The sequence below is a fragment of the Uloborus diversus genome, unplaced genomic scaffold (assembly GCF_026930045.1).
Source record: "Uloborus diversus isolate 005 unplaced genomic scaffold, Udiv.v.3.1 scaffold_317, whole genome shotgun sequence".
Taxonomy (NCBI): domain Eukaryota; kingdom Metazoa; phylum Arthropoda; class Arachnida; order Araneae; family Uloboridae; genus Uloborus; species Uloborus diversus.
Window position 1 is genome coordinate 9811 of NW_026558480.1, and position 15695 is coordinate 25505.

At 34.5% G+C, this 15695-nt stretch overlaps 1 protein-coding gene across 1 annotated transcript in view; it reads right to left on the bottom strand.

The window, feature by feature from the left end:
- Positions 1-311: 311 nt before the first annotated feature.
- The window catches only part of LOC129233298 (protein lifeguard 1-like), a 61915-nt gene continuing 46531 nt past the window's right edge, over positions 312-15695 (bottom strand). Inside the window, exon 12 of the mRNA XM_054867351.1 lies at positions 312-502. The gene's annotated coding sequence lies outside the window, so the exon portion shown is untranslated. The remainder of the gene's footprint in view (positions 503-15695) is intronic.

The window sequence follows — 15695 nt, forward strand, 5'->3', positions numbered from 1 at the left end:
AAACTGATAGTCCATACATTTATGCACTTGAGACATAAGGTGAAATGTCAGTACAAAACTGATTATTCACAAAAAAAGCGTTTTTCTGAAACCTATCCAATCTTCCTAGGTTAAGTCTACGAGACTTTCGTCAAGATGCTCTTCGGCGGAGAGAGGCGCTTCCACGCTTCTCAGGAGGGTGTGCTTGTCGTCACTCTAATCATTCAAGGCACTCTAGTCCTATTCACCGGTGGTCCAGTTAAGTGGATTCCACTGTAGATCTTATCAATATCAATGCAGATTTTAAATTTCTTTATTTAGATAGAGCGAATAATACAATAACACTTAACAATTGCAAATAGGAATAACAGCTGTAAATGACTAGATGAAACATTAAAATTACAAGTAAAACAACATTCACAGATCAAAGTTGAGTCTCTCAATTAGACTTTCATTTTTGCACCATTCCGTGGAAAATTTATCTTTGAAGAGAGCAAGATTTTCTTCAGGTCTGCTATGACACCTGTAAAAAAAAAAGAGTGCAAATAACATTTAATGTAATTTAAAATACATTCCATTTTGAAGTTCATTGTGTTTCCCTGTCAGTAATTTATGTGTTTTGTTTTCTCGTGGATTAACAGTCGGTATGGTTGGGCCCACTTTTTTATAAAAGAAAATTTATCACTGAAGTGTGTTTCCTAATCCCTGACTTAATATATTCTAACAGCAGCACACCACATTGCCAGTTAGAATATTTTCTTTTTTTTTTTCTTCTATAAATTTTCACCAATTCATAACTGGCGGCACCATTGATTAAATGCTGGTGACTGCAATTAAAATCTATTCCTTTTTGCAGATTGTTTGCTTTTGTGTCTTGAAATGGTTCGTGTGAGTGATATTCCTGAATCTATTGAACTTTTTGTATCAGGGTTGTTTGGTTTAAACCAAGTGTTTTTCTGCTGGTGGTACGATGGAGGACAATTATTGAGGGAGGATTCCTCATTCTTTGAGAAGTGAAAAAAATTCCAGCAATGCTAAACAATCATTGAATTGGAGCAGATGACGCAGACATTGAAAAATAGTTGGGTAGTAGTATTCTTGTATTGTGTATGTATACATATGAGTGATTCTTACAACCCTACAGGATCGATTTTATGATCATTTGATGAGCTATTTGTATGTGGTTTGATTTCATTCTTGAATCAATCACTAGAAATTGCACTTTAACAAATGTTATAGGTTTCAACTTAACACCCATAAAAAATAAAATTGGGTATAAAATGTTTTGCTATGATTTCCACTTTTTAGTCATAAAGCTTTTTTTTTTTTGTATGAATGTGTATTGTATAATAATATTTATACACTAGAGTATTAGTGCAGCAGTGAAATGCAATTATTCTCACTTTAAAAAAGTAGCATGAAAAGATAATTAAATTTCAAAATTTGTGTTAAATAAATTCCTTGATACAATAAAATGTAAGCAAATTTTATAAGCTTTAATAATGCTAACTTTTTTCTTTCATAATGCTCATTAAGTAGAGATAATATCAGTTGTAAATTGTAAACATATAAAACACACATTTAAGATGAAACTATGTGAGAAATTATTTTGAAAAGATACAAAAAAAATCTTATTCACCAAGGTTTAGATTAGATATCATGTAACAAAAAAAATGCAATGTATACATAAGAGTTTAAAGAGTAACTGAAACATAAATGTAAATTTGGTTTTCTTTTGACAAAATCTTTTTTCAGTCATTCACTACTTTGTCATAAAAGTATAAAAAAACAAACAAAAGTGTTTTGTTGCACAGAACTTAGTTGTAATTTTGGTATTGCACTTTTTCTGCTAAAATAATCACAATTTTTTTGGTTTTAGTAGGATCTAAGTAAAAAATAACATGAGCAATTTCTTTCTTTTTTTTTTTTTGTCTGTCGTGTATTGTATTATTTATTTTTGTTGTAGCTATCATGATTTCCTATATTTTGAAGGTTTTGTTTCTGATTTTTAATGATAAGCTGTAGATTCTGCCAGAAATTTTTTTGGATCGGTGGGTACAGCAGCGTCCCCTATTATAAGCGAATTTTCATTTTTTTTACTAAGTTTTTCTCCCAGGAGAAAAAAAGAAAAAAAAAGTAGCGTTTTTCAATATTTACTAAACTTACATTTACTAAAATAGTCGCTGTTTTTTTTACAATTGATTGCAAAAATAGTCGTTTTTTCCGTTATTTTGACTAACTTTTGCTGTCAAAATAGCAGTTTTAGTCGTCATTGGCAGCCCTGCACCTCCCCCCCTCGATTGCCAGTATTGTTGCACTCCCAAAATTCACAGCTTAAATTCGCCTATGTTCCAGTCCCTTAACAATTGTTAAATCGGGGTTATATTGTTGTTTCAAATTACTTCATGAACAACTACTCTACTAATACACATTTTGACAGTACTTAATACTAAGACTTTCAGATCACTATTAAGCTATATCGATCTTAGTCTACATGGATAAATAAAAATTTGTATAATCTTAATGGAGCTCTGCCCCCAATTATTATTCTTCCCAAAAGGGTAACACCACTAACATGTCGTGGGCTTGATTCCTTTACCAGTATTGGTGAACAAAAACACGCCTGTTGTTTTCTTCTCTTCCCTAGTCATTGGAATATGTCAGTTAAAAAAAAACTGCTAATTGACTCTATTTGTCATACTAATTTAGTTTTACATATTATTTAATTTTTTTTTATATTATTTAAAACCTCAGGACGTACAAATGGACAGTTAAAAGTTGTACGGACCTGAAAATTTTTGTAGTCGACGTACTACTCCTGCAGTTTGTATATTTCCATTCTGTACTTGAGATTTTGCTTATATGTAGTAATGCTGATTCCATACCCAAAAGAAAGCTTCCATAAAATCTTTGCTAAAGTTAAATCAGGCAAGCTGTGTTAATGAAAAAAAAAATGGAGTTGAAGTTTTATAAACAATTTCTTCGGATTATGAAAATTTCAGCAAATATAATGCAACAAGTGGTAGAAAGCAATTTTCCCATCCTAAAATACTAAATGATGGGCTTGCTTTTAAGACAAGCTTGCTCTGACTTATTGATTTCATCAAATTATGCTTGTAAATATAGAAGTGCCCCCCTAAAGGCAAGGGTGCACCCCCTCAATATTGGAGAGCCCCCCCCCCCGAAATGAGAAAATACCCCTAAAAATTTTAATGATGCAGCCTGTGCCACGTCCCTTCCCCCCTTATGGGCACCCCTGATAAATAGGAGTCTCAGAAATCTGAAATTCCAGATGATCCAAACAGTTTGTGAAGGTGTAATGTTAGATCTCGTCAAAAACAACCCTGTTGTAAAAATTTCCCCGCCAAGAAACTTAACTTTTCCGCACAAAAAAGACCTTCACACACATCCTAAACTCAAAAACCCTCAGCCTTAAAAAGTTATGATATCTAGTTTGCCCGCAAAGTATCTACCAAACTGCCATCAACTCTTTCATCACACCTACTTCCATTAGAACCTCCTACCACCTTCAACTCCTCAGAAATATGGATAGATCCTTTAAATTGTTTATTTTGTTTGGCGGGAAGCTTTTTGCTCACCAAGCAACCACTTCACTTTGAAAAGCTTCACGCTTCTTTGCTGTGGCAAATTTGTGGTATCTGCGATTTAACGTCTAGTTGCAACTGTTGGCAGTGGCGGATACAGCCGGCGGGCAGCCGGGCATTTGCCCGGTGGGCCGGTCATGCTTCGTGCCGACCAACTAACAGCAAAGTCTTTCGGACCTGTCTACTAACAGCAAAATAAATTTTGCGTGCATGTGTTTAGAATAACGCAAATTCACAAAACACAGCCTCAGCTCATCTTTATGCATGGGCTAAAGCTTGCAAGCTTGCTGGTGGAGGGAGGCAGCGCCGTCACCAGGGGGGGGGGGGGATTTCTGAAATGGGGCTGCCCAGGGCCTGATTACCACACAGGCTGACTAGGTCTAGGTCTGGGCCCCATGTTCCTAAGTGATCCCAAATGTTTAAAAGAATTATGCATAGCATTGCAACAATATGAGAAATACATGTATTTTTTAAAAATTAAAAAATATGACTCTTTAATTGGGAAAAAACTTCTTTAAAGGGGGATTTTTAATCATTCTGCCAGTAACGAATTTACTTGGTCACGATTATGAAGGTGCCCAAAGGGGATTCATAAATGTACATAAGTGATTTAAACATAGTTGTGTGATTAGACAAAGAGGCCCCCAAAAGTGCTATGCTTTAAAAATATAAATCAAACACTGCACAGTGTTCAGGGGGTCTCCAAATTAATATCGGCCTAGGGCCTAACTTTTAGTTAGTCGGACCCTGGGGCTGCCAATATGTTATTAGTGTTGTAATGAAAAATAAATGTATAAATTAAAAAAAAAAAAAAACAGGGAAACCTTAGCGGTCGTAGAAAATTAAATTACTTTTGGTCTATTTGACGCTTTTATTTATAAATGACAATTCACAATTGCTATAAAATGCAACTTACAACAAGGACTGACGTGAGGTCATGTCAGCTTAGTTGGAGAATAGGGGCCTGGCTCGGAATTGAACTCGTTCAGAGGGTAAAATATCTTAATGGTGAAAGGTGTAGAAGGGGGCCTGTGAAACAATTGGCCTATGTCATTTTTTCCCCCTGATCCACTTTTGCTCTCAGCGACCCTGTTTGTAACAATTGGAATAAAAGTGAATAAATATTTTTTTCCATAAAATTATTTAAAAAATGCAATCTTAAAATACTATTGAGGAGTATGAAAGACTCTAGATTATTAAGATTATCAAATCAAAAGCCAAAGGCCGCCGAAATGTGAATTTCAAACATTTTTTGACGAAACAAAGTATTCTGTATGCTGTACAAACTCACGGTTTCGGACCCCTCAGTTTAAAAAGAAAATAAGTTGATAAAAACCAATGTCGAAAGAATTCCGTAGTCCCCAGAACCCCCCCTCCCCCGCCCTCCTAATATCATCGAAGATCGTGTAAAATTAAAATTTTCGGGCTTCAATTTTGAATAACTTCATAAGAAAACAGCCAAATCCACTCCCACCATAACATGGAATTCCAGTTTCGAAAATTTGCTGGAGGAAAGTACTCGAACCTCTCCCATTTTCTTAACATTACCAAAGATGGTCTAAAAATGTGTTTTTAAATTAACAGTATCGAAAATTTTCCGAGAAAGCGCACCGTCCCCTCCTCTCTATCGGCATCATCAATGAAGAACGTTTTAAATCTGGTTTTTAGTGCTTCAATTTCGAAAATTTTCTGGGGTGAATCTCCTGAAAACTCCTTCTCCTAACATCACTGAAGATTAGCAAAAATTTCGTTTTTGGAACTTAACTTTCGAGTAACTGCCAGTGCACTAGTCTTTACCAAAAAAGGCTTTTAAAACTTCAATTTAAAAATTTTCTGGTGGATGGCCTCAAAATCTATCTGGACTTAAAATCACCAAAGATCTTCTAAAACTGCGTTTTCAGAGCTAATACTTTTTTAAAAATTTCAGAGAAGAGCCCCCGGAACCGCTCTTCATACCATATACTCAAATATAATTTAAAATTCTGTTTTTGGATTTCCACTTGCGAAAAATTGCAGCTGGAGAAACCCTGAACCTACGCTCCCTTAACATCACCAAATATTGTTTAAAGATGAGTAATTAAGACTACAATTTTGAACATTTTCCGGGGGAGAGGCCCCCGGACCCCCTATTTCAAACTCAATGTTAATCTTTCCATTAATTTTATATTGCCAGTACTTTAATGACTCCCAGAAGTCAGAAAGCTAAGTCCTCATATTTAAGGGATATCCCAATCGTTAAGTAAAATTTAATATCTATAAGAGCTTTGGGGCCGCTACATCTCGTAATGCCAGGGCCGATTTTTTCAACCAATCCGCCACTGACTGTTGGATATGTTTTATTAGTCTTGATTGAATTTCCTTTCCTAAGAAAACTATTGAATAACTTTGATCTTAGATCTGTTGTAGCCTTGCAATTGCAGTCGGAGATTAGCAAACCCTATGAGCTGAGAGTCAGTACGTAAGAATTTAGGGGAAATTAGTGATTTTCAAACTTAAATTACTCCAGCCCATGATGTCCCTGGGGGTTGAATTTTTGTGTATATGGTGAATCCCGTTGTGACGGACGTTACATTCACACACAAAATCAATAATAAAAAGATTATGAGATGCATATAAATGCTTCCAAATAGGAGCAAGTTATTTTTTCTTGATAAAACCAAGACTGAAGATTACTTTAACCCGGCTTCAAAATTTATTTTTGTATTTAAGCTGCAAAAAATAAATGATATTTAACTGTAACGGACGTTACATAAAGTTGATCATCATTTGTGCTATGGCATGATCAGATTAAAAAGTTTGTGAAACTATTATGTAAATTTGTTCAAATTTTTTTGATTTAACATCACAAAACATGCCTCTAATTTAACAGAACCTTGGTATTAAAATTCAGTTATTCTCTTTTGTATTAAAAACTTTTAAAATCTCTGTAACGGATGTTACACTGTATGACACGGACATGTTGTATGCATGTAATGAATGATAAATTAATAGTTGAAAGGTGATACCTTAATTTCTTATAGACCATATAATAAAACCAAAGTCATAGTCAATTATTTCATACTATAATTGTAAAAAGTTAAACCTATAACTTAATTATAATATTAAAAAAAATACCTTCGACAAACACTTTTGCGCACAATGATATTTTTGTGACTTTTACTTCACTAAAAAGAATGTTTACATTTCATGAATTTAAAAACATATTTGCATTTTATTCACATTAAATGAAAATAACCCTTGAGCTTAAACTAGCCTCAGTGGAGCACTGATTTTTCCGGAAAACTTGATTTACCTTGTACCATTCTGCATCTGTTTTTTCCTGCTCATTTCAAGTTCTTTTCAGACCAGTGTCGAAAAGTTCCCGGTCTGTACCCTCAATTATTTCTTGGACTTGGCCAGGATATATCTCACCATTAAAAACAACTGTTATTAATATAATTCTTATAATATAAATGTTCCCGATGTTTGGCAGAGACGGTGGCGGATTTAGCTGGATCATTTGGGAGAGGGGCATTCTCAAATTAGCTCAATTCTCACAGGTGTCCGTCCTCCCAAGAGAGCCCAAACCAAAATAGATAATTAATACTCTCCCCTCAAAAAAATCAATGGCACAACCTGTGCCATTGATCTACCCTCCATGCATGGCCCGAGTTGCTACATCCGGTCAGAAAATGAGTTGAATGAGCCTCTAAATTGATATCATGAAAAAATGTCTGAAAATTTTAAAAATAAAAATAACTATTTTTATTTCAAGGGAAAGGAAATAATTCCGCCCTAACGAGGAGTTAATTTTATTTAAAGTAAAACACATCTGATAAGATTCTTTTTTTTTTTTAACTTTCGTCATTTTTTTAAATATATTTTTTTCTTTCCGAAATTTTTTCCAAAGTTTATAAGGTTTGGAGAGAGGGGGACATGGACCCCCTCTTAATCTGCTCCTGCTGGTCTGTAATTTTGAGTTTCTCCATCTTTGAAGGGACTGTACAATCTCCTAACCTTCAAACTTGAGTCAATGTGACTAGATTCATGGATGGTACTGAATTTCACTACTCTTCAAGCCCTGTCATCAGCATAGGCGGATTTAGGACTGAGTTCCTGGGGTGGCAGGATTTTTTTTTTTGGAGCAACATTTTTAATTCCCCCCCCCCTCCCATGTTTTTGTCTGTTTTCTGCGATGCGTAAGGCCATTCTTTACTTTTTATGTGTCGTTTTCAGTACTGTGTGTAATCATGCTGTCCTTTTTAAATTGACCTTAAAAGAGAGGGGGCTGGTATTAAGAGAGTAACGCAGTGCTCCCTTTTAAGTGGGATATAGAATATCTCCAGTTTTAGGGGGTCCGGGGGTTACTCCTCCGGAGGAAATTATCTAAAATGGATATAAAATTCTGCATTTTGAAGTCTTATAAGGGTTAATTGGCAAATAATTTTTTTTAAAGATATACGCTTTAAAAGTGCTTTGTGATGCAAGTTAATACTTTAAAAGAAATGGTGCACAGATTTAGAGAATAGGTATCAAGAGAGTAACATACTACCCATTTGAACAATTCTTAATTTATACACTTGATAAGAAATAAAATTGAAGCACACTTTGCTTAGGAGTTTCAAAGCCTTGTCTAATTATTTTCAAGGTTTGGTTGGTTAGATTGGGTTTTTCATTCAAGAGCCCTTGTAGGCTATACTGCGCCAATTCTTTTCAGGGATTTTAGAAACTATCAATAATTTGCACTTTCCAGCCTCTGAAATTGAGTAGTAGATTATACATTTGTACAGTAGTGTTCAATCTTTGCAAGAAACGGCTATTTTAAGTTCAAAAGAAAAAATAAACTTTAATTTCCAATTCAAAGAAGAAAAAAATCATGATTTCTTTTTTTTTTGTTGTTCTAAGATTTTGGAAGATAAGTTGTTACTATATAAACTCTTCCCAAAACTGGGGAGCATTGTTCCCTTTGCCCCCCCCCCTATAAATCCACCCATGCTCTTCTGAACTATTCAAAAACGAAAAAATGATTTTTTTTTTTAAATTTTTGGAAGATGTGTTGTTACTACATAAAGTCCTCCCAAAACTGGGGGGGCATTGCCCCCCTCTGACCCCCCATAAATCCGCCCATGGTCATCAGAGTTTTTAAGCATTAACAACCAACATTACAAAAAAAAAAAAAAAGTCTAAAATTGGGTCAGAATTTCAATGTAAAAACATTTCCAAGAGAGAAAATTTTGAATGCCGTCCTTTTCCTACCTCAAAGATGGTCCCTACAATCGCGTTTTTAGAGCTTCAATTCTAAAAATGTGATTGGGGAGAGATGTCACTCCTTCCTTTCCATGACATATTTAAAATTGTCTAAAATCTTGTTTTTGTTGTTTCAATATCAAGTGCTTGAGAAAGAGATCACGAATTCGTCTCCTTGACACTACCAAAGATGGCCAACCATCATGATTTAAAAGACTTAAAGACTTCAGTTTAAAAAAAATTCCGGATAAGAGCCTCCGAAATTCTCTTCCCCCGCCTAATATCATCAAAGATCATTGCAAGCTGTTTTCAGAAATAAAATTTTGCAAAATTTAGCTAAGGCTTAGAGCCCCTTGGCACCCTATTTATGGAAGAAAATTAAACCCCTTAATCAAATATTAAGTATGTCACTATTTATCTTCAAACTATATTTACAATTTTAATCTTTGTAATTATCTTTCTTTGTTTATTTCATCACATTTGATACGAAAACTAGTAAAAAGAATACCATCTTGATATTGCATATTTTCTTAATAAGTAAAAAGTACCATTGAGGATCTAAATGATTGTTAGAAATAGTTCTCGAGTCCACAAATGAATCAATCTGTGAACTATTTGAGTAGAACCAAAATACTGGTAAAAATTCCTTTTTCCCCTTTCTTTTTACTTGAAACACTTCTAATTACAACCCCTTTAATCACGATTAAAAAAAAAATTAATCGTACCTCAATTTTATATATATTTATATATTTCATTTTATGTTAATTTGTCATTAGCCATTCGCTCCCCAAAAATGATTGTCTATACCCCCCACCCCATTGGCATGTGCTTTTTTCAGGACCCAGTCCAACCCTGGCTACATGTTTGCAACCATGGACTTTATGAATTGTTTGATGTGTTGAATATTTTTATAATTGCATTTAAAAATGTAAAACGGATGTTACATTCAAGTTGTAACATCTGTTACAAATTTATGTAACTTCCGTTATATGCCTGTTTCTGCATGGTTTTTATTATAATCATATAAATTTTGGGAATCATAGTTGCTTTAACCTAAAAATAAAGAAAATAATTTAGAACAAAACTTTTTAAAAAATGTTTCACAATGTGAGGAGAATTTATTTACCTTTTTGTAACGGACGTTACATACAGAGGCGCAGGAACTTTGTAGAAGTAGGGGGAGCTGGGACACAGTATAAGAAGTGTCTGGAATCTAAGGGGCAGAAGCAGAGGGGCAACCAGAAAATAATTTTTTGGGGGGGGGGGGTGGCGGGGGAAGAAGGGAGGATTTTAAACGTTTTTCCCCGTAAAAAATTGGCTTCGAAGCTTCCATCTCTTATTGAATATTGTATATATACAATTGCTTACGGAGAGAATGAGGTGATTAAACTTCTGGTTTTGAAAAGGAGTCGGTTAGTACTTGAAGATGAGCACGTAGATATAGAGGTGTTTCGGGGTCTCTCCCGGAAAATTTTCAAAATTCTTGTTCTAAAATCGAACTTATCGGTGATCTTTGATAATGTTAAGGGGAGAAAAGGTTCAAATACCCTCCCTAAAATTTTTTCGAAATTAATGTTTTAAAACGCGATTATATACCATATTTGTTGCCTTTAGTGAAAATATGACTCGAAGGATTATTCTCTATCGATTTTTCGAACGATTTACATCTCCGTCCCAATATTTCAAATTGGAAGTCACGTAACTGTAGACAACCTTCAATGATAGAAGGGGAAAAGGCTGTACTAGGGCTCTACTCTGGAAATTTTTCAAAATTGAAGTCCTAATAGAGAGCGTTTTTCAACGATGTAATCAGAAACGGTTCAAAGGTTTCTTCTTCTTATTTTTTTCAAAATTGTAGTTGCTGAAAAACGCGACTGTGGATCATATTTGTTGGCGTTAGGGGTCCAGCAATTTTTTTGAAATTGAAGTCCCAAAAACGGAATATTACATAATCTCCCATGTTGTTGGAGGGCAAGGCATTCAAAGGACTCTCTTCCGAAAATTTTCAGGGAATTGAGCCTTGAAAACAAAATTTGAGGCACTCTGTAATAATTTTGGAGGAAAGCGGATGCTTCGACAGCGTAGCATTTAGAAGACTTTCTTATTTTTTGAGAACTAGAAAAAGGGGAATAGATGAAACAGGAGGGCGGAAAAACAGAACGTTGGATATGTGTTAAAATGAATTATTCACTATATATCACATTGTTCAGATAAATTTTTAGTTTAAAGTCTTTGAGTCTTTGATAGAAACTATAAAATATTGTTGGCTTTTTTTTTTTTGCAATAATAGATGAAAGGTAACAATTTTGGCATAAAAATAAATCTGTAAGTGATAAAAAAAATCCTAATTTTAAGAAAGCAAAAAAAGAGAAAAAAAAAATTAATTTTAATTTTGACATCTGGAATTCAAATTATGTTTTTCGCAATCACGAGTGTGTGTGTGTATGTAGGCGTGTGTGTTTGTGTCTGTGTACAGGCATGAGTGTGTGGGTAGTTGTGTGTATCAGTGTTTGTGGTAGGGGGGGGGGGAATGTGTATGTGTCTCTGTGCAGGCATGAGTGTGTGGGTAGTTGTGTGTAGGTGTGTGTGTATATGTCCGTATGTATGCGTGTGTGTGTATGTGTGTAGGTGTATGTATGTGTGTGTGTGTATGTGTTTGTTTGTATGTGCGTGTATGTATGCGTGTAAGTGTAGGATATTGACTCTACCTGGAGATGGTTTTCGCTAGAAGAGCAGCATCGTGAGGCCGGTCGACAATGGTGCTGCAGAGGGTGCTGGCGGGAAAATAAAATGATAGCACATCAAAACAGTCAAATAAAAGCAATAAGCAATCGTGATTGCTCAAAAAACAAGAATAACTGTAACTTTGTAAAGTATAATCTGAGGGGTCTGATAACTTAAAATGAGATACAGTGGCTCCCAAAAGTGTTCGTACACCATGAAATTTTGTAGTAAAATCAAAATAACGCAAAACTGAATTCGAATATGAAGTCCTTTTTTTTCACACCACTCCTATGCCATTCTGAATAAAACCCAATAGTTTTTTTCAAAATATTGCCAGATTTTATTTTTGAAATTTGTCAAAAGACGAAGGGTCAGAGAAAAAAATACACTACAAAAGTCATCGCACACTGAAATATTTTCGAATAAATTCATGATTAAAATTATCATAAATTGTTTTTTTTTATTATTTTTGCATTGTGTTGACACACTGCAAAGTCATTTGGCTTTAATTTTTTGATTATTTATGCCCTAATATTTTGCTTATTATTTTAAAATGGCAGCTATGCGCAGAAACCAAAAACACAATTTGAAATTTGATGTTTTTTCTCTCTCAGTAGCCGTAAATTGGCTTGAAATGTCTCTAAATTAGTTATTTTATACCATTCTATAGTGAAGTGCTTGATAAAATGCTTTAAAGACAAGAAACGGATCGAAAACAAGGTACGTAATAAAATTTCAAATGCAAAGTTAACAAAGCGTGATCGGAGATTTACAGTTAAAATACACCTTTGAGTGATGAAAAATTTTCTGCAGAATTGAATGAAACATTTTCGTTTAATTTTCCCTTAAAATTATTCGCCAAGTTCTCTGATTACCTGGATTAAATGGACCCTCTTCCTGCAGAAATTTTCTTGTTCGTGCGAAAAACAGAAAGCTTACGTTTTCCGCCGTAAAATCAATGATAAATAAGCTCAAAACATTTTGAACATCGTCTTATTTAAAAATAAAAATAAATTCAACATTTTGGGTTGAATTGTTGCATAATTGTAAATAGAAAAAAAATGAGAAATTAAATCTATTGAACTTAGTTGGGATCAGTTAATCAGGACGGTGAAGGTGCAGGACTTGGAAGTTTGAAATCTTTCGATGAATCATGCTGTTCAGTGAAATATTTTTAAAAACAATTTTAAATTATTAACCCAAAATTTGGCGATCAGAAACTTTTTTAATCAATGGAACGATAAGAAGCATACGTTTGCGTTTGATGCCTCAAATATTGTCATTAAACTTAGAAATATCTCCTCAATCGCCAGATTTAAACTTAATAGAACATATTTGGAGATATCTGGTGGATATATTACGAAAATACACTATTGAAACGGAAAACGAATTAGAAACAGTAAGACTCGAAGTGCGGAAAAAAAAGAAAGAAAAAAAAACAATGGAATCTATTCCCAGACGTTTAAAAGCTGTTTCTGAGACTGCATGATATTCTACTAAATAATAACTTAGTAAAAAATTAGATTATTTACTAGTTTTTTGACATTTTTTCAAAGTGTACGAAGACTTTTGTGAGATCAAGTTTCTGGCATTTTGATTATTGATTTCTTAAAAATCAAGTTTTATTATGTTATTAACAATTTTCATGTAGGTTTGTTAAAAAATAAATCAAAGATCTTATAATTAAATACCCGTTCCAAAATATTAATTTTAACGAATCGATAATGGTGTATTTGGTTGAAAATCGTAAGTGTACGAATACTTTTGGGAGCCACTGTCAGTTTTTGGAAAGTTGAAATTATTTGAACAAGTTCAACATTATTTGAACAAGTACAAATAACCTTAGTAACCCTTTTTCAGTCATGTCTGGAGCAAATTCCATGTTATTCATCTTTAAATGCCAAACTGGGTCATTATTATCTCTTTTTGTGATCATTGGACTAATGGCGAATCCAGGGGGGGGGGGGCTATGAGGCTGCAGCCACCCCCATACCAGAAATAAATTCTTTCACCCTCTGTCTATGCATCTTAATGTTAAAAAAATACATATAATTTCCTACATCCATTCTATCTTTATCAATTAATTTGTTTTCGCTCTTCTTAAGGTTGATACACAAATTTGCGATAGTAACAGGAGTGTTAGTTTTCCGAAATTTCCCTTCAGATTTCTGAACTTTTTTCCTACCTGAACCAAATATTTATACATTTACTCACTGAAAGAAGGAAAGGAGAAAAAAGTGTAGATATAATAGCTACTTGTTTTTCTTTCTTTCTCTCTCTTTAACTTTCGTATTTAATATCAATTCTTAAAATTTTGTCTTCATTCTCGCTGTTTTTCACTATTTGTTTAGCATCTTTCAGCTTTTCTTTCTTCTATTTCATTTACATCACCTTGTCAGCGAAATTGTTTTGCATCCTTAACAAGAATTGAAAATTTTGCCTTCAAATTGCATAACAAATATGTCTAAACGAATGAAAAAACTTTGAATATACATTTAAAATTTAGAAATTTTAATACTGAATACCAAATTTTAGATAATTTCAAATGTAACTCAGAAAGATTCATTAGTCATTAACACCCCTAGATAGCAGATAATGATACAGAACACTTTCGTTTACATCGACAAACTTTGGTAATGACAAGGAGACCTCAGCCGCCCCCAGAACAAAATTCTGGATTCGACACCGCACTGGACAAAAAAAAAAACGCATGCAAAATTAATAAGAATATGAACTGAACTGCAATGCCGCTCTTGAAAGCCAAAACACGAGCTCAAGGTGGGGAGCAAATCCATATTGGTACTGGTACTGATTTTCGCAGGCCGCGGGGGTAGAGCCCAGTTTTCCGCATTTCTGGAATCAAGAGATGTTTTAACAGTGAAAAAAGGGTGAAGGTGAATTCAAGTGCACTGACCACTCCGTCTGCCTCCTGCTTTTGTTGCTTATTGGGTGGAAATTCCGAAATTCCTAGAAAATGCAGATCACATTTTTGAAATCAGGTTTGAGGAAATCAATGCACGGCAATAAGCTGCAGTGCTAGAATTTTCCGGGGGAGCTGAGCTGGTTTGAAATATTCCAGGGGTAGCTCAAGCTCCCCCGGTTCCGACGCCTATAGTTACATATAATATATGATTTGTAATTATGCCCCTAATTAGACTATTTATATTCAAAACAAGCCCAAAAGTGGTTTTATTTTACTTTTATAGTTTTTATATCAATATTAAATTTACTCCATTTAAATTTAGAATCACAATTTGCATTACTAATAAGGTACAAAAATGATCATTTTACTTGCTAAAAAACACAAAAAATAGACATTTTACCATCTCTTCCTCCACTAAATAAACCTAATATGTGAAAAAAGCAACACTAGATTCTTGTTTTGGGGGTTATAAGCTTTCCAATGATATATAACTCTTGGGGATTTGTTTAAATTGATTTTCTGTCTTCTTGGTTTCATGTTAGCTGGAATTCACCATGTGCTCAATGGCCCTCAAAAAATATGCATACAAAAAATCATCACCATAGCCCCCGGGGGCTGTGACAGAACCCCGGGAAGGCACAATTTGGGGGGTAAAAACGAGGGAGGAGGGGGGGGGGAGTCAAATGGCACAAAACGCACATCAGTATAGGGAACAAGGAATGTGTGTGCGAAATTTCAGCTTGTTTCGTCTTATCGTCTGGGCTGTAACTCTGTCAAAGAAAGCGAAAACTTTTTTGAACAGCGGTTTTCTAACTTGAATTCCTCCCCCCCCCTGATGGTCCTGGGGATTGTATTTTGGTTTATGTCGTCAGGGCCACTAAAGATTGAGTATACCAAAAATCAACTCCGGGGGTCTTCATGGGGCTGAGATACAGAGGGGTGAAAAACCCAGAAAACCCCAACTTGTTCTTTGTATAAACTGTTCCTTAGTCGCGTTTTTTCTTGCGTCTTTCTTGGCGATGGATTTGCTTTTGTTGGCTGCTGAAATTTGGTTTTCTTGGCGGCTGGGACGCTCCCGCGTCCTGTGATTTAAAAAAAGGAAGAACTGATACTTATAATTCAAAAGTCAAGTTTTTTAATGACCGCTATGTTAAGCAAAAGTGCCAATAGAATGCATTATACAGCTCTGTACCTTATGTAGAACTGAACTCTAATCTTTCAGTGACCTAATGAACTTA